Genomic DNA, 26,203 nt, shown 5'->3' on the forward strand with positions numbered 1-26,203 from the left:
CTCCTTTGTCATACCCACAATCCACCTGGGCACCTAGGGAAGCATGCCATGATCCTTCCTGACACATGTCAGCAAACATCTCATCAGGGGCTCAGCTGTGTCACCCCTGATGATATTGCGTGGCAAGATCAGTAGTTGGCTACAATTACACCCGATCCTGCCCCCAGGGGAGATGGGAAGGACTATGCTAATTGGTTCTGACCCTCCCAGATCGTGGAAGGAAATTGCCTTCATCCAGTGCAACGGGCCAAATCTGTTCAAAGGAAACCAGGCTGTTGCAATGAGCATAAAACCTGCCAGTGCCTTCACAAGACGGCAGAAGCCTTTGCCTGTGTGTGTGTGGTGAGATGATATGCAATGAGAGTTACATGAGCAACTCACCTGAAGTTATTTCCAGTAAACACAAGAGCATCTTCCCATTCACAACACAGGTACATTTCTCGGCCTGGCTGTGGGGTTATAAAAACAGGTGCTTGGGCCCTGCTGCATAGGTGTTGCTTCAGTGCCCTTCAAGAACCCCACAAAAGGCCTGGATTCTCCCTCCAGGGATCCCGAAAGCCGGTGGGGCTGTCTATGAAATTGAGAAAAACCAGAGAAAATCAGTACATTTCAACATACCCTGCCTATTCTTTACTTTCTTCAAAGAAGGGAGGTTTTCTAGCTTGTTAGAATCATAGAATGTTTTGGGCTGAAACAGACCTTAAATATCACTTAGTCCAACCCCACTGCCATGGGCAGGAACATTTTCCACTAGCCCAGGTTGCTCCAAGTCCCATCCAACTTGGTCTTGAACACTTCCAGGAAGGAAGCATTCACAGCTTCACTGGGCAACCTGTGTCAATGCCTCACAACCCTCATAGTAAAGAATTTCTTCCTAATACCTTCTTAATAAAAGGTATCACCTATTCTGCACAGCCAACAGAGTATAAAATTTAGGGAGACCAAGGAGTTCTTTCTGTTGCCCAGGACTTTCTCTGAGCCTCTGAAGAGAGAGTCAGTGGGCCAGCATACCAGCAAGGGGAATGAAAGAACCAGTTGTTCCCTGACCAGGCTCTGTATGTCCCCATCATCAGACACAGAGATCTTCATGCCCCTTGCCACTGTTCTGAAAGAGAAATGTAGGACTGAGGCCTACAATCACTCCCCCATCACATTCATTCTTTTCTTTTTCTCTTTCTCTTGTTTTCTTTCTTTCCAGTACTCCTTTTGCTGCTTTAATCACACTTTGCTAAACTCTGTGCTTTTGTGCATCTCATGCCAGATGATGTGCACAGGTTTGTTGCTTTATGTTTCCCTGGCGCGCAGATATTGTCCTTGGCCTTTGCTGGCCATGAACCCCAAAGTCATTGCCTCCAATGGAATCAAATCCCTTTTTCAGCTCATGCATGCTTCATTAGGTTGCAAAACATCTCAGAGTGGACATAGAGGTGTGCAATTACGTGAAATAGAGCAACACTGGGTAAAGAAAACAGAAACTGAATTTGGTAGCCTGTTTTCAATCAAGCTTTCAGAAGCACCAGGTGCTCTAGAAGAAGCAGAAGGCAGTTTTAAGATAGCCTTACACTAAACCAGTTCCTTGCCAGCTTTCCTGAATTAGACGTTGGCTTTCATCCTGTGTGATAGATATTTTGTCTCTTCCCAAGTCCCAGAAACAGCCAGTCCTCGTGGAGCAAAATCTAGCGCTGAAAACTCCTTTGCACTACATGACAAGGCAAGCAACTCATTCTGCAACTCAAGATGGGGAAGTAGGGGGTTGGTAGGACCTTAATACAAGCTGGGGGGGGGGTGTTGTAGGGGTTTTTTATTTGGTTGTCAAAGGGACGCTGAGTAGGTGGTGCCAGATTTTACTTGAACTGCTGGGGTTTAAGTGCACACACGAGTACACGCTCATGAGCACATGAAAACGGTGGGGGGGGGAAGGGGGTGGGAGTGCAGAGCTGTCAGGACGATGTCATGGCAAAGGCATCCCATCAGCTAGAGGGGGAGATTTCCTGGGCCTCGGTTTGAGAAGCAGACAGATGACTGACAGGGGTTAAAAGCTTCCCGCTTTCTTTCCCACATTGCCTCCTTGATGGTAAAGAGTTCCCTGTCCCTCACACAGAAGGTGCTCTGCGATTTCAAAGCATTTTGCTAGAAATACTGTACAGACTATAACAAGCTATTGTAGCCCATGGCAGAGATGCCCAGCTGAGCCTAATTCCCCATATCCTTAACTCATCAGCCTCTGATCATAATGCAGGTTCAGCATCCTACAGGACCATTAAATAAAAAAATACACACACAAAAACCCAATTAGTACATTTCATGATGGTGAGAGATGTCAGACTTCACACCCTAGGCATAGCAGTCCCCTGCTTAGTCACAAAACAGGCAGTGTAACCTACCCCACAGTCTCCTGACCCAGAAGACCTGAAACCAAGGGGTAGACAGGAGCATGGGATCCTTCACTCTTTCACTTTTCAGCTGCATGGCCAAGGCTGTCACAGGCAGACATGGTCAGTTTTTGCACTCAAGGCACCATCATTCACTTGTGCAAGGAACAGAGCACAGCCACCACGACCTTAAACACTGGCAGCAAGGAGGGAAAATATACTAATTGTGCAGGTTAGCAAGGGAAATTATGTGAAGGATATCCAAATGAAAAGAAAGGAAACCACATCTCTAAGTGGCTGTGATGCTCCTGATGATAATTGCTAGAGACAGTGAAAAAAGTGGTGACACTCAGCTCTTTAACTGATCAAAATTACACAACAATAATAATAAAAAGCATCTGAGATTTCATGCACAGCCAAAGAAAGTTTGGTACTCAGCTTTTCCTGAAATCGCCCACATTACCTATAGGTTCTTTCGCAAATTCCCTACAGGGAAATTAATTGTCTGCCTGGCATTTAGCCAGTTCCCTCTCCAGAAGAGGTCTGGGCTTGTTCCATTCCATGCCTCATTTTAGCTTGGAGATATAATATGAGTCCTGTTGTCCAGCATCACTTTCCTTAAAAGAGACTTCATCAAACTTTCCAGAAGAAGATGCAGGAAAGTTCACAGATTTCTCAGATGGGAGAGTATGACCTCTCAAAGGTCTCATTGGTTCATCAAGCCTGAAGTTGAGACATCATTACGACACTTGTGCTACAAACACCTAAATAGATGAGATCTCAGTTCAAAAATCACACCTCTGAGCTTCGTTATTTAAATATTTCTATGCCTGAAAATAATTATGCCAGACAACTATCATGAAAATAACTTGTCCTTAGCCAGGAGACAGTCTAATGGGCAGCAGTAAATCAGTGGCCATGATTTTTTGCTCCCAAGCCTAGCTGTGAGGTTCCTGCCTAGTTGCTGCATTACCTGTTGCCACCTCCAGGTGAAGGTAGGGTGGTTCACACGTTCCTCTTGGTCTTCAGCAATGTCAAGATGAGCTTCGACAGCTAATGATGTCTTTGCCAGGGAAACACAGGTGCAACTCAACAGCACATAGATAAATGTAGACTGATCCACTGAGTGTGATTAAATGGGTCCCTCTTGGTTACAGCATATTAGACCCATTTTTTGCACTTTGAAAAACATAACATCCAATTAAGGAAATAGAAAGAGGAAATGAATAAACATTATGTTTCTGTGTTTTTATTCTGTCAGTACATTCAATTGGTTTTTCCTAATAAACAAGATCCATTCAGGATCAACAGGTTTCAGGACTGATTTTATTTTATTATCATCAAGGGAACTGGCTTTGTTGTTAACCTTTCCCTTTATTTAAAATGCCCTGGATTTCATATTCAATTTTTATGCTCCCTGTTTCTGATTGTTTCCTTGAAATGGGAACTTCAAGGACTTTGATAAATGGATTGAAAGGTTGCCTTATTTCTCTGTCACTTCTGCCTTTGCGTCCTCTGCAAAATGCTGCTTTGCAAATCAGAAAACTGGGGATTGCAGCAAGTATTCATGAGAGTACAGCAGAGAGGGTTGTAGGGGCAGAACAGATTAGATAGTCCCAGTGAGGTGCCAGAAGCAAGAGCTGATGGGAAATAGTTGTGAGCTGAAATTAGAACAAGCAGACATAAGCTGGACATAAGTGTAGTCTTTTTGGTGTTAGTATCCATGGGCTGAAAGAAGTTTTCCATTGCTGTGGTCTGTGGTAGTCTGGGAGTCATGGAAAAGGGCCTTCAGTGGTTATGTGAAACTCTGCTGAAGAATTCACTTTCTTATATTTGGAACTAATTTACACCCTTTTTATGGTAATTCCAATTGAAATAGTGCTGATACAGGTATGCGTCAGACTGTGAGAGAGACTGATAGTTATCCATTGCTGCACAAATTGTCAGCTAAACTGCAAATGGCAACACTTGTCACACACACACACACACACACAACCCCACACCCTCCCTACACAGGATCACAATTGCTGGGGTGTTCCATACCCCTTTGAATGATGCATTGCAAATAACTGACTTTCTCAGAACTGATTTTCTTGAGTCTCAGCTAATAGATTTAAGCACCAAGTCCCAATATTTTCCCCATTCAAAACACCAGCATACCCAAGCAGCAGCCCCCTCTAAACTGTCAAACTCGGGGCTTAGGTAACTGCAGAATGAGAAACCTTAAGCACTGAATAGGTTATATCTCTCCTGGATGAGCTGAAATTGGGTTTCTGTCCCTCCTGCATCATTGCAGTCATTGCACTGGAGTCCACACTGGGAGAACCTGGAGATTTTGCCAAACACCACCGTGACTGGTCACTTCATAGTGGAGTCAGTCAAAAATAAATGTCCCTGCGTCCCCAGACAGGAGGGCTCCCTGCAGGGCAAACCCCTGGGACTGCTGGCCCTTCCTCTGTTCCACTCCTGTGCTCAGCTTGAGCCCCCAGAGCCCCTCTGTCCCCTTTCCACCTTCTGAGCTCTCCCAGCCCCACTGCAAAGGGAGACTGCTGAGCTGAGAGGTGACTGAACCCTCAGCCCACAGCACTTCACAAGGAGCTGCCTCCTCAGAGGGACGTGACTGCCCTTCAGCGCCGGCGCTAACGCAGCCGGTGGGGAGAGCGCAGAGACCTTTCGGATGATTCAAATGTGTGATTGTCGCACTTGTCCCTTCACACACCTCCGTAAGGGCAGCCAGGACCCATGTTGCTTCTGGCTCTGCATTTTTCGCTTCCTTTCTTTGTGTTACTGTGGCGAGTGAGGGAAATGTTCAGCTCCCGGCTCTGAGTCATTGCCTCCCTCCCCAAAAACAGACATGTCCTGGACTGCTCTTTCACGGGAGCTGCCAAGCACGCATCCCGGTGTTCACCCCAGTTTCCTAGGCGGCTACAGACTACAACTTGTAACAGGAACCATTAATACTATTAATAACCCCTTTTTACGTGAGACCTTTTCAAACTGCAGGATCCAAAAGCACTTGACGCATTGCATTACCTACATGTTGCAAATCCACATCCTCCTAGGAATTTCACATCCATCGCTGGGACAGGTATGAGCTCCTCATACCTGCAAAGCAACATCACAGACAGACTTCAGGTTATCCTGCCCCAAACTCATAAATGTGTCACCCCACAAAAGAACAAGAGGTCCTTTGCAGCACAACACCTGCCTACCATGCTTTGATGTACCACCAAACAGCTTCACTGCTGAGCACTCCTGTTCACTGGAGCATTGAGAGTGGTGTGCAAGCTTCCATCTTCCTGGAAGAAGAAGCAGCAAAATGCTGGAGCCGTTCAGCTCAGACCAGCAGACTTATTGGTTAACACTGCATCCAAGAGATTCAAGAAAGACAGTGTGTAATACCTTTTAGAGCATGAGTACCTTCTGGAGAAATGATTTCCTGTCTAGTCTGTTTGCCATTACATGCAACTGTCTGTCCAGCCAGCCAGCCAGCCTTTCACATAGCCACCTTTATTCTCATTATCGGTGAACACCTACATTTCCATGGAAAGAGCAATGCACATTTGTTTATCGATGGCCATTTCATCTCACTTTGATTTATTTAGGAAGCAGGCCTATTCTTTTTGCTTGCTTTCACTTTGGATGCTGCAGCCATCACCAACTTACTTGAGCGTCTCTGACCTTTACTGCCCATGACCATTTTCCACCAAATACCTCCTCTGAAAGGGCTTGATTTTATAAAGAGACCATTTGCTGTAGGGAATAGTGAATTTCTTGGACTTTGCTTTCCCACTTGTGTACTGCGGAGAGGCGGTTTCAGGAGGACCATTGTACTGTGCCCTGGGGTTTGAGACTGAGTGGAGCTGGTCTACATGGGGGTGAGGCTGATTGTAAGGGAGGGAGGGAGGAAAGAGGGAGATGGAGACGCAAGAAACTGCGTCACTTCCACAACTGCTACTTCTCAGGAGAAAGGAGCAAAAGAAATATATATCTGCTTGCCTATTAATTTAAATCTAGACCCAGGAAGAAGTCAACGAACTGTAATTTATGAGCTGTCAAAGCCTGAAAAATTCCTTTTGACACTGTATTTTCAGTTATTACATGCTTTCCTGCAAGACGACAGCGTAATTCAGTAGGGAGTCTTCCAGTGAGCAGCACAATGGCAGAGGGCAGTGGGGGCTTTCTTATTATCTCTTCTTCCCCCTTTCTTCTTCTCTCCCCACTCCTTTCAATCATCCCCCCCTTCCTACCTTGCTGCTTACCCAAACAGTAGCAAGGAAGTAAATCAGCAGCAGTCCCCATCCTGCCAGCCCTTCAACACCTCCAAGGGAGTGCTCAGTGCTGGGCTGGATCTGGCACCATGCAAAGATTTCTGAGGACTCACTGGGTGATGGGACTGGAGACAGGACCGTGACCTCAACTCCACTAAAGACAAGGAAAAAATAATCTCTCACACTCTCTCAGGCATTTTAAACACTTAAGTTGGTTTCCTCCTGTCCATGCTAGGCACCCACCACTCTTGTTGGTGCACCTTTGGTTGAGTCCCTCTCACTTCTGTCAGCATTAATTGACAGCTGTCAGCTCCCTCAGATGCCCAGATGTTGGCAGCACTGACTGCCTGGCTCCCTGCTTTTCCATGAAGTGAGCCAGGGCAGCGGAGAGTCCTGCCAGAGTCCTGGGTCACAGGTGCTCTCCTAGAGCAGTTTCTCCTCTTTCCCAAGCTTTCATGAAGCTTTGCTCCTTGGAAGGCAGTGCTAGGATCTTGGGATGGACATGGACCACACATAAAGCAGAGGGTGGAGTGGTATTTGGTGGTAGCATTTGCTGGAAGGGAAGGCATGAGAGGGCCCATGGGCACCTGTCCACATCTCCATCAAGTTGTGGGGACACACAGGTTTGGAGAGTGATGACAGTGGCACCTTTGCTCAGTGCAGTTAAGGGGGGAACTCAAGCTATCATCAGATGAAGCTTGACCTGAAAATGTTTTTGTTGCCTGAATCCAACCTGAAGTTCCCCTGGCATCCTCATTTTCTTATCACTTGGGGACAGGAGTGGGGGAGGCATTTCACAACAAATGTCATTTATCCCTGCTTTTTATCCAAAGCTTCCTTTTTCTTACACACACAATTGCTTTTTAATTTGAGTTGCTGGTGGTAGTGGTAAGGTTGTCTTTTTGCTTAATTTTTCTCTTCCCAGCTTTGGTTTCTCACTTACAGCTCAGAGAACCCTTTTAAGGTCTATTCTCTGTGATAGGCACTTCGCCTCATATTTAGGGAATCACTCCCACACACTGCACGCATCCATATGCAAACACGCAGACATACACACGCTTTTTCTGGGTGAACTGAGCTACAAATCTTGTGCTTTAATATAATTTAGGCAGCCTGTGCAAAGCTCTCTGAAGTCAGGATTATGGACTAGTGTTCTGAAAGTGCTGTAGAAAAATCCAGACCCAGAGGAAAGGACTGTGCCTTCTGCTGGATTGTGCTGCAAGGCAAATGCTCACAACTCCCAAAGTCTGTTCCAGGCTACATCTCTTTAACTTCACTGGGCCTCAGTTACCCCAAGCCTGAATTGGGGCCAACACCACCACCCACTATTACTCGGGCAGTGTTTGAATGAATATGCTAGAGCTGTGTTATGTCTCCTCTACCGTCACTGTGATAGCATGTTCTTTCAGAATTGGGTATCAAAACAACCAAGGCCAAAATTCCCCTGGATTGCAGATGGAGAGATGAAAAAAAAAAGAAAACAAAGAGATTTTCCCAGAACTACTGTCACATCTAACAGCAGAAACAGTGAGATAAAAGGCCATCTCTTGAACCTAGGATGAGTACCTAGGGAGCTGGGGGCAAACTGTTGTATCTTACTCATGAGTGGGTTATTGGCGGGCAAACTTTCAATGTCTTTGTTAAAATTCAGGAAAGCGTACACCAAATCATTCAAGCCACTACTCCTTGCATCCTGGCTTCTGCTTAGACAAGATATGAGCTACTACCTGAAAGAAAGACAGGCCCAGTAGCTGCCTGTAATACTAAGAACCACCAAATCGCCTTCCTCAGCCTGGGACAAAGTGGCTGGAACAGGGCAAAGATGAGTCAGGGCAAGCCAATAGTTAAACAGTGGAAGAGACAAAACAGGGTTCAGTGCATGTTCCCTGACATCTTTTGGTTAACATTACATATGCTAAATAAATGTCATCCCAACTGGGACCTGGGCTTTGTTTCTAGCTCAGAGAAATGTTCAGGGAAGCTGAATGATAAGAACCCTACGCCTTTACATTGTTTCACTGTGCAGGGAAATCTCTGAGTGCATTCAATAGAATTACTTCTGCTCCCAGGAAAAAGATGTTGAGGTGGGGAAAGGAAAAAAAAATGTCCTGTGTTTCCCCTTGCATGAAACACTCTTAGGAATTGGGACTTTGTTTTCCTCCCTTTGCTGGTCTCTCCAGCTCTCACACTCTCTGTGGGAGTAGCTTGTAGAGGCTATTTAATCCCAGGGACCAGCAGACATAATAGTGGCAAGAATATAATAAAGAAGAACAGGGTCCTTCTTAGCGTGGTTGAGTTCCTGTGTTTGCAAATATAACATCTACACACACACAGCAAACACAACCTGTGAGTGAACCAGCCATTAAAAATAAGCCATAATAAGCAAGAGCAAAGAACAGAAATAACTGAGGTTGGTGCCCAACTTTTACAGCAATATCTGGGGAAAGGAAAATACAGTATTCCTTAACTGCTGGTGTTAGAGAACTGTGCTGCAGCAGAGTTGAAGTCCTGCTGTTCAAGTTGGGAGGAGGAACAATGCCAGAGGCAAGGGAAGGGAGGAGAGGGGCTATGTATCTTTGAGATCTTATCTTCCCCCTGGCAAAACTGACTGATTGAGTTTTCAGTATCAGTAGAAGCTATCTTGAGCTGCAAAGGTTGGATCTCTAGAATTGGAACTTCCCTGTAGTTCCTGCTGAGTACAGCGTTCAAGAGGGTGGACATTTAATGGATTAAGAAGTGGGTAATGGACAAATCTCAAAATGCAGTTGTCAAAGAGGAAAGCATGATAGAGTGAGGGTATTTGTAGCAGGGTTCTACACGGATCAGTAACCAGCTCTGATGCTACTCAGCATTGTCATGAATGATGTGGAATTAAATATCCTGGCTGATAAAATCTGTGGATAACACAAAATGGAAAATTGTAAGGACAGAACTCTGATACGGAGTCATCTGAGTCACTTAGGTCACTCTGAACGAGCTTTGGCTGGCTGAGGCACTATGTGCGTGTTTCTGCAGAACCAAATCTAAGCTGACTCATGGAGGAATAAGGCTAAAAAACAGGCCCAAAGAGCGAGGGGTTATATTTCATAAGACAGTGACCTAGAAAAGTACCTAGGCAGTGACCTAGAAAAGTGGTTAGCACAGCTGAAGAAGCCAACATTTGCTCCCAGCTTGGTGGTGGGCAAAACCATCTAATGGGACCTCTTGCTATACAAACAAGGAAACTGGAGGACAAAGATGGCTTTTTAGTAGGTAGCATTGGTGGAGAGAGTACTCTGGAAAACTGATCCCAGCCTGGCATTCATCTTCTAAAAACTCTAGTAGATTTTTAAGTCCTGTATAAATGAAGCAGATGTCTCCAAGTGTCAGGCTTAAAGAGCTATGCTCATCCTTGCCTGAGAGAACTCCAAGAGACTTGGGTCTTTATGGAAGTATCTTTTCTGGGAATACAGCCTATATACTAAAGAGCATTTTAATCAGAGGGAGAGAGGCTGAACTTTCCCCTGAAACTTTTCTAATTTGAACGCGATGCCAAACACATTAAAGTCAGAAGTCAGAGACAGGCTTCTGTCACAAAAGGATGCACATCAAAGCAAACTATGATGCTGCCGGTTGCTTTGCCTGATGTCCTTGTAGAAAGACTTGGCCCCTCACCAGGACACACGGTGGTTCAGCCCTGGGTTGGGAGTCCCCCCAGGGGGGCAGCTCTGTGGACATCTCTGGTGCAGAGGGGGAGAGACCAGACCACTACAAATCACTTTTCGAAGATTCAGGCGTGTGAGAGCCTCTGAGTAGTCTGGGGTTAAGGAGGTTTGGGGAGAAAGGAGTAGTTGTCACTGCTGTGTTTTTGCCTGTACAATGCCCATCTTTGCCTCCTGACTGATGCTGCAGATCACCGAAGAGGGTCTTTAGCACGGGGAGCGCGCCGAGCCCGGGCTCTGGCTCTGTGTGTCAGTGTTATCGCTCGCTGTCACATTTCGAAAGAGGAAGCGAGTCTGTGCCACGCACGCAGAGAACAAAGCCCTCGCCAAGCCGAGTGAGAGTTACAACTTGTCAGCACGTCTCTCAGCCTGCCGAGGGCCAAACATGAAACACAAAAAAGGCCTGAAATGAGGGAAAAAGGGGAAATAATAGCACAGTGAGCTCTCAAGCTCAGAAAAAGGTTTGCTATAAAACAGCACCTTCGCTCTCTGTCTCTCTCTGTTTCTCTGAGTCCCAGCTACTGATGAAGGGAAGAGATGACTCCCCTTAGCACAGTTACAGTACTGTTGCAGTAATAGGGACTGCAGCCAGGTTTAAATCTGGCTGGCACAGCCCTGCTTTCTCCACACACCCCAAAAAGCATTGTTAGCCAAAAAGCATTATTAGCAGTGATGAAATCTGAGGTGGAAAGAGCCTGCTGAGGGTCATTTTTTCCTATGTGGACAGCAAAGCTCTAGTAGCTGGAAATTCACCTTTCTGAGACTTCGATTTTACCTTGAATTAGGGAATTAATTTCTCCAGTTACTACCATTGAGTAGGAACGGGATAACTGTTTTTTATATATGCTGATCTTGCCATAGCTGTGTTGGCGGGAGAAATAATTCTATCATTGAATGGTGTATGAGTGTAATGTTGATTTATACCTACTAAAGATCAGGAAGCTTTTAGATTTATGCTTACTAATTGCTTGGTCCAGGTATATAATTTTCCATTTCAAATACTTTTGACGTGGCAAGAGAAAGACAATAGCATGGCCAGCATGGTGCAGCGGTAGGATGATATACCAACTTGAGTGCACTTCTGTGAAAAAACAGAACTCCACCTATACAGAGTGGAGAAAATTGACTGAAAACAGGAGACAAATATCCCCATTTCGTATGGACTCAGTATTATATTGCCAGTTGTTGTTAGTATAGTAGGTAGTATGTGCATCCTTCAGGCTCTCTGGTCTAATTAAAATTAGATGAAGCAGAGCACTGTCAATAGAAAATTACTTAACAAATATTTATCTTGTTCTCATCGCGGCATTGCTGCATCTCCTTCTTCTGATACTCAAACTGCTAAGGTATTGAGTTCCCTCCTTTAAGATTCACCTGCTGCTAAAATTAAAGACCATCTAGTTCAGCCCCCTCTGCCACAGGCAGGGTCACCTCCCACCAGACCAGGCTGCTCAAAGCCCCATCCAACCTGGCCTTGAACACTTGAGTCTTCTGTGTAGACTGAGAGATGCTCCTTCTCTTGCAGCTCTTGTATGGAAGTTCATGGTCTTTGGTCCCCAACTCTTCCTGTTTGCTCTCCTTCATGAGTTGCATAGCACAGGGTCTCAGGTATGAGCTTAGGAGTGGTATGTGTAAGATCAAATTGTGGTTTAAAGCCAAGATTTTCTCTAGCTCTTGACAAATGAGGTGACAAAGTCATAAAACCTGAAGGAAAATAAAGGGACAACAGTGGTCCTTCAGATAGGTCAGCACCACTCAGTGATACTACTTTTACAGAAGCAGAGCCCTAGGTCAGTCAGTAAGAATTACTAGGTAGTGTTGGGCTGAGCTGCAAGGGATTTAAAAAGACCAGTGGAAAAACAAACCCAGCAAGGATTTGGCCCGGAGCACTCCCATCTTCCTGCATGCTTGGGAAGCTTTACTGGTGCAAGCTACTAATATATCATACAGGTCCACTACAGCCAATGCATGTTTGCTGTGAGTTTAACCGCAGCAGCCAAGATCAGAATCATAGGACTGTCCCCACAGGCAGGGATGACTCAGCCGTGTGAATGAGGTGGTCCCATCCCTTTTCCTGACCAATCCTCCCCCTGAAACCCACCTGCCCACAGGACTGCCAGCAACACCAGTGCTTTGGACTAAACTGCCTCTGCAGCGGGAGGCTGTTTATGAACTATTCTTTACTGCTGGCATAGCACCCGGCTCGTTTTCACCTTTCTTAAAGGTTAACCTCATTTCCTTCTATTAGTTGGTTTTAGCGAATGCCATTCGGCGCGGCAGTTAAAGAGCTCTGTCAGCGGATGGAAATGACAGTGGCATTTAAAGCCAGTTGGAGTTGAGAGCTGGTGGGGGGGGGGGGGGGGGGGGGGGGGGGGGGTGGGAGAGTGGGTGGAAGAAATAATCTTTAATAAAATGTTTGCAGGGGGGTGCTAAGTGACATCAAAGGAATCTCGCTTTCCCCAGCGAGGGGAGAAATCTTTGTCTCAATGCGTTGAGTGGGATGGGTGTCCCCTGAGTCGGAAATCAGGCCAAATCCAGGGAGATAAAGAGCCTGAGGGGCTCCAGAAAAGGGCACAGAATATCCCACCTCTATGGGTATCTTCTTTCTCAGCCCAACAGGTCTTGCTTCGAGACAAGTGTGTGCTGAATATTGCTTTCACTAAAGGAAAGTTCCTCTGTGAGTATATTGGTTACAAATTCTATTGCAAACCCTGCCTGATCCCAATTTTTCTGCATTCCCTCACTGCTCCGCACTGCTGTTTTAAAACCTGTGCTCAGACCTGCAGGAAAGTCTTCTACTCAGAGGAAGGAGGAGTTTTGCCTGTGCAGATTTCACAGGGATTTTGTTTTTTTTTCCTTATTGCAACAGAGTGGTGAAAAGAGCCCAAGGAAATTGGCTGAATCAGGGAAATACAGGCGGACGCCCAAACCCTGGCACACAAAAGGTGTGATGGGAATCGCTCAGGCTCTGCTGTCCTTCTGCTCCATCCCCACCAGATTTCTCCTGGCACGGGTGTAACACGCTGTTCTGCATCAGGGAGAATCTGCAATACTCAGCAGTGGTAGGGACATACTAAGCAGAGCTTCGGCAAATCAAGAGTCTGATCCAAAGCCTGCAAGGCTCCGTGGCACTCTTTTTCATTAACTTCAATAAGCTTCAGCTCTAACCCTGAATCCCCGATGTTTATTTCGAGCACTGGTGTAACATCACTGGAATATAATGTTCCTTCTCACACGCACCTTAGGGTAACAGTCTAAATGAGCATGTGGATGAGTCGAGACAGATGCTGCTGGGCAGCATCCTGAAGCAGACCCATTCATTTCCTGGGTCATTTGTTGAGCTGGCCAAAGCATTTCGAAGAAACAGTTATCTAGCCCAACATGTAGTTTTGTAACAGGCAAAACATTCCCTTGGAACAGCTTCATTTCAATGAGATTTTTGCCAGGGGACATTTATTTTTTTTTAAATTAATGTATTGAGTTCTTGTTTCAGGAGGTACAAATCTGTCATTTTAACAGGATCTTTTTGATTTAATTTTGTTTCAAGTCTGTATTGTATTAAATCACTAGCTTCCGTTTTGAGTTAGACCAAAGGTTTGCCTAGTCCAGCATCCTCTGCTCCAGCAGTGCCCATTTAGAAACAGTAAGAACAGGGCTTTTATGAAGAGTGATCCTCCGCTTAATACCCTCTGGCTTCCAGCAGACAGAGGTTTAGTGACTAAGTTAGGTTTTTCATCTGGATATTCATGTTTCATAGCACTGAGTGGACATAACCACCACTAATCTGTCTCATTTGCCTTGCAGCTAATTTATGACTTTTGCATTCAGCAACATCCCATGACAGAAATGTCTTTCATTTATTCATATAGTGTGTGAAAACATACTTTCTTTTGTCTGGTTGAAAACCACAGCCATTCTGCTTTATATATTTTATGTTTTGAGGTTATTAAGACAAAGGCTTTTTATTCCTCTGAGACAATACCATGTAATGTTTCACAAGTGAAGAATTTCCATTTCACAAGAACTTTGGCCTCTCCAATTCAAAGTGAAAGCACATTTTTTGAGACATCAGTATTTGCTATAGAAAGAAAATTCCATTTTTCATCCTGTTTCAGTCATTTCATTATATCAGTGTAATTGAGGGTGACAGCAACAAAAATAATAATAGCAAAAAAATGCCAAAACAACAAAAAACCTACTTAGGCACCCTGTGAAGAACTGGTAAGAATGAATGACAGTTTCACAGTGGCAGCTTCTTCCTCCCAGCTGGATGAGGAGAGTTACAAGGGCAGGTTAGGGGCATCAGGCACCCCAGCCTAATCACACTGTCACCATGTTATGCCCCTCCACTTTATTGTTCAACTGCCCATAAGGAAGGTGGTATTCTGTATAGCAGCAGAGTCCAGTTCTCACCTTCATTTTTGTCTGTAAAATCCCCAGAGTGTGACTGGTTTAAGCAAAGATCTACCTTCTTTTTAGGTGATCTGCCTTGAGGAGAAAAAAAAGTCACTGTTAATGTGTCCTAGCAGCCAGTGGGATGCTTGAAGGATTAAATGGGTGGATCCTGTTTGAGTTCAGATCTTGTACTAATCACCTGCAACTGGCCATATGCACTGCATACCCAGTTTCACTGCTCACATCCATAAGCAAATCCTTACAGGATTTCGGCTCCGGCTATGAAAGCAGGGTGATATTATATTTCTTTTTTTCCAATCTCCTTATTTTTCTCCTTACAGTTACAGGCAAGACTGTCTCTTTCCATGCACACACACACAGCCTGGCACACTCCACTTTTGATTTTAGCTGAGGATTCCAGGTACAAGCATCAAACAAATAATACACAAAACTTCTTTGTGAAATACAGCTTCATAACTGAAGTGAGCATTAGGCTCGGAGCTGTATGATGTAGGAAAGGTGTTATTGAGACCTATGAGATGTGCTGCTTGGATTCCTTTATTATTATTGTTTTCTTTTCCCTTTTCTTTATTTTCTTTGTTTGTAGATGAGGGGATGGAGAGGAAGAAAGCCAGCAAGTTTATAAAAGCAATAGAGAAGGGAGTTGTGGAGATCTTTAATAGCATTCTGTATAATTTGAAAGTGGGGAGAAAAGGGGGGAGACAAAAAGGGAATTAGCAAAAAAACTGGCAAAAGAAAAGTGGAATGTGGAGAGAAGCGTGTGGATGAATTTTAATGCAATCAGAAAGCTGTAATAATGGTAATAAAGGAATATATTCAGACGTCAAGAGAGGGAGAAGGGAACAGGACCCGCGACACCAGAATTTAAATTAGACATAGGCGTATAATTCTCTTTTCTCCCCCCCCTCTTTCTTCAAATGAAGAAAATGGAATTTTTAAGCACAGCGAAAGAGGGATTAACAATTGGCAGGTTTTCAGCCCTTTGTCTTTTGGTGAATCCCATTTAATCACCGTCTTTAATATTAAGGAGGCTGTGGCCGTGCGGGGCTGTCGCAGGCTTGGGGGAAAAGGGATGATATACAGAGGAAAAGAGAGATAACACTTAGGTTCAGGCAATTGTGAGGAAGTGTTTCAATTACCTCCACTGAAGTCTTTAAAAACTGAAGTTTAATTTGATCTGAAATGTCGTCCCAGCTCCTGCAAGAGAAAATATGTCCTTCCCACCCCCCTTCCTGCCCATGCCTATGCTGTTTCAATAGTCCTCCGTGCTCAAGGCTGGAGTGCTACCACGGATTAATGTCTTGGCCTTCTAGGCTTCTGCAAAGGGTTTCAAAGCCCCAACAGGTCACCAGTGAGATAAGTTTGGGAGCTGAAACTTATTTTCCTGACATACCAGGCTTGACATCACTGACCCTGCAGAGTTTGTCAAGAAGCTTCTAAGCTTTGCTCTGAATGAGCGTGAAAACCAAACGGCCCTTCGGGCTCAGCCTCAACCTTGTGTGGCCACAGAGTTAAAAGGGGATGTTACACTTAGGAATTAAGATCTGTTAAATTCCCCAGAACCAAAGGCTGTAGGAGTTGCATTCAAATCTGAGCTGCCTCTGAAAGATGAGTGTAAAAGCGTGATTTGGTGTTCATTTGAGGTGTCATTTGATAGTACAAGACAGTCTTCTCCTTCACCTCCTTCTCCTTCGGGAAATCCGTCAACCTGGGCTGGGGAAACATCCATGGATTCACAGGAGGAAGGAGCCTAAACAGTCATGCAAAATCCTGTGAAGTTTAGTCACAGCACAGCTGCACACCTCTGCTCTTTGATGCTGGGACTCCTTCTCCTTAGGTGCTTTCTCTCCCGAATGTTTCCAGGGGTGTTCTCAGAAAATGGGAAATATAAGAACAGGCTGCTAATTTCAAGGGGAAGAGGCATGATTTTTGCTTTTTTTCATGATTGGAAGGCTGATTTGAATTCAGATATTCTTCCTATAGTGGAGAGCTGGTGCAAAGAAAGTGTGTATTTAGGCTGTATGTTGAGTTTAGAAAGATCACATTTTGACTCCTGAATCTTTTCCTAAAAAGCATCGACTCATGAATAATTCTCAGAAATATTCCAGTTGTGTGTTTCAGATAATGAATAAACTTGGAAGAATTATGAACTGCCAGGCACAAATTGGGCAGAGTCTCTGTTCTTTGCCTGACACAGGGTTTTAAACTGCTCTCACCAACAACTTCCTTAAGCAAGGGCTACAAATAGAATGGGTCTTTGCAAGTTGTTTTCCCGACTCAATATCAAACACCATAAAACCTGTCATTGAAAATCTGCACAGGGAATAGCATCTCTTGGCAATGGACAGTTGTGACGGCGCTGTTCGGCAAGTCAGAACTACTGATATTTGTCTTGGGGTTATAATATTCTCAGCTGTACAAGAAGGGTCTGCTCTTAGAATCGTTTAGGCTGTGTCTTCATGGCAGAGTCTGCTTGGCCTGTGGCCAAAGTTTCGTTCATACCCTATCTACATAGATAAAGCCTGAGTGTGCTTTAATCTGAACTGTCCAGATGAGGATGTAGGTTTAAGGCTGGATTTCACTTTAGTGCAGGTACACAGCAAGTGTTGATGCAGCAGCACAGACCAGTCAAGCCCAAAACACATTCACTTTCGTGTTCTGAACCATCTTCTCCGTCTCCTTCAATTTTTCATCATAGCTCTGCACTTCATCCATCCTGCCCATCCTATTGCTCTATTAGACAATTTCTGGATGTGGTCTAGCAGCTGATGCACACTGAGGACCTCTTCCAGTTCCCTATAAAGCAGGTCTTTGCTCAGGAGAACAGGTAGTATGGATGAGGACACTGAAAAGAGAATAGGCCAAGTCATGTTTAATTTAAAAACACAATCTTAGGCTTTGGATTCACCATCTGGCAGCAAGTTAATTTTCTTTCCAGTTGATCATAGGGCCAAGAGCAGCCAGCATCTGTGTTCTCTTGGACACATGTGCCTAGATCACTGTAATGCTGTCTTTAGGCATCATGTTGCTGCAGGACATGAAAATCTCTCCCTGGAAGATAACTCCAAGATCCACAGTCGCTGTCATTTGCAAATACAGGCTTTCATTCAGGACTAAACCCTGCCTTGACTTACCCCATCATGGACTCCTCTTCCATGAAAAAGGAGATGGGAAAGCTCCAGCCACTTATATCTGATACAAACCATCATAAGGTTCAGCCATAGATCTGACCACCAGCCTGCCAGGTATCTTTCATTATTACTACCAGAGCTCCCTGAGTTCCTGAAGTGTGCAAACCTCACCAATGCCCAGTTTTGCCTGTTACAAACACCAATTAGTCTTTTTGTAGGTGGGGAAACTGAGGTTGCCTTTTGCACTGGTTAATTTATGTAGCCCATATTTCCACTGAGGCCGCTGTCCTTGGCAGAGATGTATTGTAAGTATTTAATAACAGTAACTGCACAGTCATCCATCTCTTTGGTACCAGGAATAACAAATCACTCTAAGGGAAAAGTGATTTTCCCTTCCACATTTTCCAGAGCATGGATTGAGATGGGACCCAGGAGTCACAAATACCAGTCTGAAATGCACAAAAAAGAGCTTCAGAACAGCTCTTGAATATCCTCATGGGTCCACTCTTCCATAACTGGATCAGGAGTGATTTCCACTCTTTTCCAGAGCAAGATCATGATTCTATCTGTTGAAAATGGTTAGTGGCATGTTCAAAATAAACAGCAGGAAGAGGTTCCTAACTCAGTTCATGCTTAAGCTGCAGAAAGTCTTGCTGCAGGATGTGGTGGATGCTTGCAATTCATGTGGGTTCATAAGTCCACTGAACAATTACATCAAATAAAGACACTTCAGAAACTACTACATATGAAAAAAAAAACCAAAAAAAAAAAACAAAAAACCAACCCGCATCACTGCATACTCCAGGATTCCTTAAACTGCAGAGCACTGAATTCTAGGAGAATATTTGGGGGGAATAACATAATTGTTTCCTTGCTTCTTTTACTCTTCCCCAGACATCCAGAACTGGCAATTGCCAGAGACAGCACACCGAATCAGACAGACCCTCTGTCTCTTGTTCAGCTGTTCTTCCACTCTGTTTACAGGAACCATGTCCAAGTCAGGGCTCAGAGTGCAGCCAAGCAATTAAATAAGAGAAATCCTTCAAACTAAGTTTTCTCAGATGCAGCAGTGGAGAGCAACGCACCTGTGGGATGAAGGTTCCTTCTTTGTGCAGGAGAATTATGCTCCCACACCTGGGCTTATATTCATTTGTGCTTGTCCCCATCACACAGCTGTTCAGATTAGCTGTTATTCTCTCTAGCCCAAGTGTCTCAAAGCCTCTGCCTCCAGCAGTTGGAGACCACCAGCTGCGCAATCGTATCTACTAATGCATGCGATGTAAAGAATCTGTTGAGTAAAACAAAACCAGGGAGGGAGGAGGGGAAGGAGATCAGCACAAAGAAGTCACTCCTGCTAAAACGTGATTAGGGATGCCCCACAACACCCAGCTGCTAGGAACAGGTGAACTCAGCAAACGTTTTAAAGCCTGCAGTAGAATTTGCCCCTTGAGGATGCTGTTTCATATGGGGAGGAGGAGGGAAAGAGGGTGAATTAGGAGCCAGTGCAGGTTGAAGGAGGGTTCATTTGCTGTTATTTGGAATTAGGCAGCAGTAGGTTTCTGTTATTTCCAGAACAACAGGTTGGGCTTTTGGTTCTTGGTGATGGTTTCCCCCCCACCCTGTCCTAATTTTTGAAACACCTCTATTTTACAAGGTTCATGTATTTTCCAGCAAGGTATCATGGAGAAGATAATTAGCTAATTTACAATTAGCTACAACAGAATTTGTAATCACTTCCCCCGTGGAAAGGGCAGTAATCATCACCACATAGCTGTAGGACTGCTGTGAAAATGGCAATAGGAGTGTGAAGCCCAGGACCTGGGAAATGCCCTGCTTTTAGCCTATTGATCACCTGATTAGCACGGGTTGAGTGGAGTGGTGGGGTACTCTGGCTCAAGAGGGGGTCAGGTTTGAGCTTGCAGATTTGAATTCAGAGCTAAAACCAAACTTTTGTAATGTTCAGGGCACCTGCAGTTCACCCTTCCACTCTATAGCTCCTCCTTTCTTCTTTGACCTGAGGAGGACACCCTGTTAATATCAGTCTGAAAGAAACCCAGGTGTACAGTTCTTTTTCACCATTGTGAGTTTGGCATATTCCTGATCCCACTGCTTGGACTTGGGGGTACTGATGGATGCAAGTCTAGATATGAGTCAGCAATGCACTCTTTCAGCCCAGAAACCAAGCATGTCATGGACTGCATCAAAAGAAAGCTGGGGGAGGTGATTCTGCCCCTCTATTCTGCTTTTGTGAGATCCCTACATGAAGTGCTACATCCAGCACATCCAGCTACATCCATCTGGGCTCCCAGCATAAGAAGGGCATGGACCTGTTGGAGAGTGTTCAGAGGAGGCCACAAAGATGATTAGAGGACTGAAGCACCTCTCTACAAAGACAAGCTAAGAGAGTTGGAGTTGTTCAGTCTGTTGAAGAGAAGGCAGCAGGGAGACCTTGTTTGGCTCTTTCAGTACTTTAGTAAGAGAGATGGGGACAGACTATTGAATATAGCCCATATCAATAGGATATAGACTCATGCTTTTCAACTAAAAGAGGGTAGATTCACACTAGTTACAAGGCATGTTTCTTTTACCACGAAGGTTGGGAAACACTAGCACAGGCTGCCCAGAGAGGTGGTGGATGCCCCAGCCCTGGAAACATTCGAGGTCAAGTTAGACAAAGCTCTGAGCGGCCTGCTATAGTTGAAGATGCCCCTGCTCACTGCTGGGGGGTTAGACAAGATAAACATTTAAAGGTTCCTCTCAAAGCAAATCATTCTATGATTCTGTATGTTTCTGCAATGAACACCCTCAAAGCTGTCTCCTCTCCCCTCTGCCAAGGATAAGTCAGGAGAGTGGGTAAAGAAGACCCACTCTGCCTCCTGCATCCTCTGTGGTAAATGTGCCACTTGGTCCTTTGCATCGGCACTTTTTCTTACCCACACCTGCACAGAAAACCTCTCTAGGCTGCTCATTTGTTCTGTCATGGTGCCAAGGAGATAAGCCTAAAGGCCTTCCCAGTGCCTGGACCACGGCACTGCAGCTGGTCCCCCACTGTGTGCGCAAGCAATGTTTGGGGAGGAGGGGAGTAGCAGCAGGGACAAATAATTATTAGCAATATAAATAATGGAATTAATTAGCATCTGCTTCCTGAAACTAAGCCATACAACAACCTGGTCCTGATGCTTAGAAAGCCAAAGGCATTGAGTAACATCAGAGAGCTGCTCTGGTGAATACCATGCACACACAGAAGATGCTCATTCCCACAAAGAATTTAAAAAAAAGGCTAGTTTTACTCTTGCTTGAAGAAGCACACACATTATCCATGTGTGATGCTCTGGCAATGAACCTGGGATGAAATAGGGAGGCTCATAGGTTTTAGAATAAATGGGTTTGTGGCTAGAAGGGACTGTAGTGATCTTCTGGTTTGCCCTCCTCATTAGCCTGGGCCACAAGGGTGGTAAATCTGTCCCTCTTTATTTCCAGGGCTTTGGATGCGATGTTCTAGACGGTAAAACTGGCTTATGCTTCCCTGATACAAGGATTCACCCTCTTTGTTTTGCATGAGGAATACGAGAACACGTGTATTTATATACTCTTATCTAAATGTACCCCCACGCACACACATACATTAGCGAGAGCTATCTGGATAAACACAATCCCATGTCATGTCTCCCTGTGAGTGACCCTAATTTTCCCCCAGTCCCTCCACAATTGCTGTGATTCTTGTTCTTGTCCTCTTGCTCCACAGAGGGTCAAACATCCTGCATCTCATTGTCCCTTCTGTCTCTTTAATTAGTGCCCGTCCTCCCCCTTCTCCCCCTCGCTCCCAGATCCCTCCTTCCCCTCTCCTCTCAGCACTTGGTTTGCAGAGCTCTATTATTTCACCTTTCACGTGTGTTGTCTCCTTCGCCCGGGCCCATCTGACACCTCTGCCTTACGCTTATCATAGAAACATAACATTTAAATACAAATAGAACAGGGAATAATTTAACCCCTATTTGCACCGGGGAAGGTGCCGAGGCTTCCTATAAACACAGCAGAGAGATTTATAGACACTGTATATTTACCTGACAAGTTGCATTTCTTCACCACTGTGCCTTGCAGCCAGCTTTTCCTGACGAACACAAGCCTCCATCCCTGGCAGAGTAGTTGAGAAGAGGGAAGCCTGGTTGCATGGGGATGTTGGAAATGTCACCAAGGGGACAACTCTGGGAACCCTGGTTTGCCATTGCTGTGGTCTTTTTCTCCCTGTCTCTCCTTCTGGAAGGAGCTGCTGCCTTCTGTTTTTGTGGTGGTTTGTTTACAGCAAAATGGGTACACTTGGGAAGAATTTAATTTTTCCATGTCATCAGAGTGCACCAGCAAAAACCTCCTTGGCTCTCCTGGGTGCCACCACACACAGAAATATCCACCTGTGGTTGGATACTTCCATGGCGAAGCAGGCATGATAGGCTCAACTTGTGGGCAAAGACCAATAATGGGGTGAACAATAATGAGGGAACTCAAAAACATGAGTAGAAGAGGCTCACATGGACACCACATTCAGTCACAACACTGCAGGACTGTCACTGCTCATAGTGCTGCTGTTTTAAGGCCTGACCCTGCAGCAAGGTTAACAGGGTGTCCTTACCAACATGTAACATTTGTGTGTGAGATAGAATTAGAACTAGTCACTTTGGGGTACTTAATAGACAGGAATTTGGACAGGTCCTTCTTGACAAAAGCAGAGGGAACATGCTCAGATGTGGATCAATATTTGATGCACAGCCATGTGTGGCCTGGAGGAGGCTACATGGGATCAGCTTCTTTCATCACACCTGTTCTTGGACATGCTGAGTAAGCTCAATGTCTTGATTTCCTTCATAGAGAGGAGATAGAGGATGCTCCTGGTGGCTGCCCATTTCTGTTGTGCAAGACAGTATGGTACTGTGAGGTACACTCTCTAGGGCCATGGGCCAGTTGAGGCTGGAGCACATGGTCATACCCACGGCTCAGGCTGGGGACATCCCAGATCATGGGCTCATGCCTGACCTCTTTTTGTTCTCTGCTTCTGCCTTGGACAGTGTTATTTCTGTACTCCTTGACTGTGTTCACTTTTCCCTGGGACCCAGGTCTTAGGGAGCCTGGTCTGAAGGTTTTTACCCCTCAGTCCCACAGTCTGAAATGAGGATGATTGCACTGAACTTTGCAATGGAGGCCGCAGAGAACTGAGTCTTCCCAGTTCTCTGACATTCAGGCGTGGAGCTGAGACACATAGATTTGGGAAAGTGTCTCACTGAAAGAAGAGGAAGCATGGAACTCGTGCAGGTCATATGGGTGGACCATGGTTGGTATGGATGGACCCTACAGGCAGGCAGAATTAAGGAACAGCTTGATCTGGGACTGCTCCAGATTTGTGTGCAGCCTAAAACTTTGATTTTTGTAGGATATAGTTCCCCCAATTCTTATTAGAAGACACTGGAATCATCTGGTGGGGAGCACCTGTGCTCAAGACACACCCCACTAACACCAGCACACTCCTCTTCACTTTATTCTGGCAGCCTCATGGCCTTTTTCAGACATCTTTTAAAATCAGAAGTAGTTGTCTTGGTGCATGGCATGTTAGTTTTTTATTTGAGATGCGGAAGAGCAGTGTATGATGATACTCAGGGTGTAAGAGGCTCATACAAGACCATCAGTGCGTAAACTCATTAGCCAAGACCTGGAACATGCTGAATGGTCCCATCTGTGGGACCCTTCCCTCTCTCTTCCCACCCAAGATGTGTGAGGGGTGTCATTAAAACACACTTCTGAGTCCCCTGGAAGAGCTGGGATGTGAGAGGCAAATGAAGCACTTTGTTATAAAAGCCACTCAGAGTGAAAAAACTTGTTAAACTGACTCATTTTTTATCAGTCAAGTGTGTGATTGTGTCAATTCCTGTGATGGCAGACATGACAAATGGTTCCCCCAACAACACAAGGCACTGTTTTTCAGGATGGAGACAGGACACTGACTTGGAGATGGGATTGGAAGTGATATCCAAGCAGCTGAGCCCTGGCTGTTCATGAGGGTCCCCTTTGTGCCACCTGCCTTGGAGTGGCCAGACCAGCAGCTTCTGGGGGAGGTTGTCCTCACCTTTGGCAGAGCCTGTTCCTGGTGGTCTGACAACCAACTTGTGGGCAGCTCACCAAAGCACCACATCATCTGCCAGCTAGTTCTGGGGACCAGCACCACTACTGTCAGTGTAGTGCAGAGATGTAGGGGAAAAATATAATAATAAACAAAATAAACCTGAATGGTTCCTAGAACCCTGGTTTTAGCTTTGCATAAAGTAGACCAAACAAGGCAGTTTCAGGCCAGTTCCACACTAGAGAGTTTTGCTGACAGAGGAGGGATGTGACTTTTTTTTAAAAATGATACATTTATATTAGCAAAAAGTCTGGTGAAAACACGGTTACACAGCTATAGGAGTGGTTTTGCTGATGCAGCTTATTTGAAACAGGGGAAGCAGTATAAAATACAATATAACAAATGCTTCTGTTGTGCTGGAAGTCTTTACTAGACACAAAGTTTCTAGGTAAAACCTTTTGCCAGCGCTGTTCCTAGTTCATTCCCACTACTCTGCCCCCTTCCTAAAATACCTTACCTCCCATCTTCCAGGACAGCTGGTCTCATTTGCTTGGTGGGCTTTCCTCCAGTATCTGGGCAACCTTTGGACTTAGGACAGGATTCTTTTTCTAAGGCTCTGTCATGCCCTGGACTGAAAGATGCCCCCCAGAGTGCACGATGAACTTCAGTCGCTGCCTCACTAAGGCTTTTGCCTCACGTCTTGGAGTCATGTCCTTTTGCAGGACACTTTGGCCACTGAGAAAAAAAACCTTTTCACATGTTTAAATCACCTCCTTGTGAGGTGAGGACAACCTCCATGGTGTTAGGGATCTGTGCATCATTAAGGTCTGAACGCTGTGTTGTCAGCAAAGACCACAAAATGTCTCTCTGCTTAATCAGTTCCAACATAAAGTGGGAATATTTCTTGCTTTAACACGTCTATCTGAAGGCTATTTCTGTTTTTCTCACCTATTAGAAGTGCACATGTACCCTCCTAAACCTATTTCTCCTACCAGTTCATCAGCCTAACTGAAGGCAACATAACTCCTTGTTTTCTGTGGGTAGTTCACTTTTTGCTGCCGTGGATAACTCAACTGCAGGGTTGAAAGCTCCTAATATCCCCACTCAATAGCCACTGCATGAAAAATTATTCACATCCAAGGCTGTAAAGTAATTTGCCAATGTGCAGGTGCATCTTGGAGAGGGGAATTTTGATCAAACACTGGTTGAAGCAGAACAGATTGCCTACACCAGTGATTTCTCGGTGAACAAAAGTGACATAAATTGCCCAATTAGTCAGCCAGAAAAGGGTTGTTGCAAACCAGTGTTTTGTTCAGCTTTAGGTTAACCAGTACATTAAAAAATAAATTAAATAAAAAATAAAATTATTTATATATTTACATATATTTATTCAAATTGGTTACATCTGCTCTGTAAAGTGCTCTGAATAAAAACCTCTTGGTTCACACATTTACATAGTGTTTAATGAATGATAAATAAGACATTTATGAATCATGTGCAAATGGCCTGTTTACATACACGATGTAAACTATGTAAATTTCCTTTTTTTTTCTTGGTGCAGTGGTGTTAGTCTCTGAATGGAAACCTGATCTCCAGGCATAACTCAGCACCCTCTGACATATTTCTGACAATCATAAATTTAGTCTGTTTTCACCAATATATTCTGAAGGTGTCTCATGAAGATCCCCAAACTTGGTATAAATCTGAGTAAAAATCATAAAATGGTTTGGGTTGAAAGGGACCTTAAAGATCATCTCGTTCCAACCCACACTCTGGTCTCACTACAACAGGCCCACATCTCTCTTATGTTGTGGACCCCAGAGCTGGATGCAACACTCCAGATGGGGTCTCACAAGAGCAGAGCAGAGGGGGAGAATCACCTCCCTCGACCTACTGCCCACCCTGCTTTTGTTCTAGGTTGGCTTTCTGGGCTGGAAGTGCACACTGCTGGGTTACATTGAGCATCCTTGTTCAAAATACAATTATCTACTGGCAGACCATGTCCTGCTTTGGCATGAAATACCACCTGCTCAAGTTACCTTAGATATTAGCAATCACATAAGTTAACTTTATGTTTCAAAAACAATTTATGTTTCAAAAACTTTGGGCCTGTTTTAAATGAACTTTATGAATATATTAAAAAACCTCATCCAAACTTTTAGATACATGTCTCTGAGTGGGCTTGAATGACAAATCTCCAATTTAC

At 44.8% G+C, this 26,203-nt stretch overlaps 1 protein-coding gene across 17 annotated transcripts in view; it reads left to right on the plus strand.

The window, feature by feature from the left end:
• The window catches only part of CELF4 (CUGBP Elav-like family member 4), a 699,885-nt gene that overhangs the window by 568,733 nt on the left and 104,949 nt on the right, over positions 1-26,203 (plus strand). The gene's annotated exons all lie outside the window — the stretch shown is intronic.

The sequence above is a fragment of the Neopelma chrysocephalum genome, unplaced genomic scaffold (genome assembly GCF_003984885.1).
Source record: "Neopelma chrysocephalum unplaced genomic scaffold, ASM398488v2 Primary Assembly neopelma1_97027, whole genome shotgun sequence".
Lineage (NCBI taxonomy): Eukaryota > Metazoa > Chordata > Aves > Passeriformes > Pipridae > Neopelma > Neopelma chrysocephalum.